The sequence below is a fragment of the Argentina silus genome (genome assembly GCF_951799395.1).
Source record: "Argentina silus genome assembly, chromosome: 7".
In the NCBI taxonomy this organism is placed as follows: domain Eukaryota; kingdom Metazoa; phylum Chordata; class Actinopteri; order Argentiniformes; family Argentinidae; genus Argentina; species Argentina silus.
This window is the reverse complement of record NC_139661.1, coordinates 18,349,765-18,351,074: the sequence shown is the minus strand read 5'-3', so window position 1 is coordinate 18,351,074 and position 1,310 is coordinate 18,349,765.

The window sequence follows — 1,310 nt, the reverse complement described above, 5'->3', positions numbered from 1 at the left end:
ATTTCCTAACCCATAACTATTATTTACAGCTACACCAGCACCCATATCAATTGACTATATGTTAGCACATTCTACACACTGGATACAGGGAAATTAATCCTCACAGACGATTCTGCCAACTGTTTCAGACAGAGGCAGAGGCAGAAACTCAATTATTCTACTTGGCTTTTGGTAAAAAAAAAAAAAAGAAAAATGAAAAATTGGGTGAAATTGCCATTTGCCTCTACCCTGCTAGTGTGATGCCAAGGGGACAGTATTAGCACACATTTGTTTTTAACACATGAGTGATTTTAATTGGGCAGCTGTTTTATTGGGGCCTATTAATACCAGGGCTAGTCAGGCCGTGAGGAGCACCACCAGTAGCCTTGTTCTGCAGGGTAATTTCATCTGGATCGTCTGCAATTGGGTCTTGTGCCTGTTTCAATTACCGTCAAGACCAGTGGAAAACAAACAAGGACAGATGAATAAAAGGGCTGGTTGTGAAGCAGGGGCTGAATCTGTGTTAAGACCATTTCCCGCTGTCAGGCACAGCTAAGTGAACAATGTTTTAGGAGAAAACAGAAAGTTTGATTTTGTTCAGGGTCAAGGCAACAGACCTAGTTTTGTGAAACTCTAGCAGTGTTTGGTATAATGCGGAAGTGTGTGCGTGCGTGCATGCATGCGTGCATGCGTGTGTGTGTGTGCGAGACTGAAAGGGAGCAAGGGAGAAAGGGAGAGAAAGAGAGCGTGTGTGCATGTGAATGTGTGCAAACCTGAAAGTGGTTTGGTGGAGTTTGGACCCTCAGGGGATCAACTAACACACATACAATGTAAGACACACAACTCAAAAAAGCCTGAATGTGACAGGCATACTGTATACCCAGTTCTAATATCTACAACACCTATTTGTCTTTGCTGAACAACTAAGCGTATTCTCTGTAGATGGTCTTCCCTCCTCCAGAATGTTCTTCTCCTGTCATTGAACAAGTGCAGTCAGACTTTTACACCGCACCATCTGGGAACCTTATATAAGAGTCCTCCTTCTCATAACAATGGAAGAAACTATTCAAAGATCTCCAATTCAAAGTATTTAGAAATAGAACTGTCATTCTGTGTTATTTTGTGACACCATTGTTTATTGTATATGAAAAATTTTTTATATTTTGAGACTGTGGAACTGAGTTGATTCTTTAGTTTCAGTCATTAGACAGTAAATATTCTGTGAGAGAGACTGCATTGGGAGAGAGAGTGAAACTCCTCAGAGTGCCCCCAGGGAATTAAACTGTGTCTATTACACACTTGAGCAGTCAGTCCATGTACAGACTGAATAT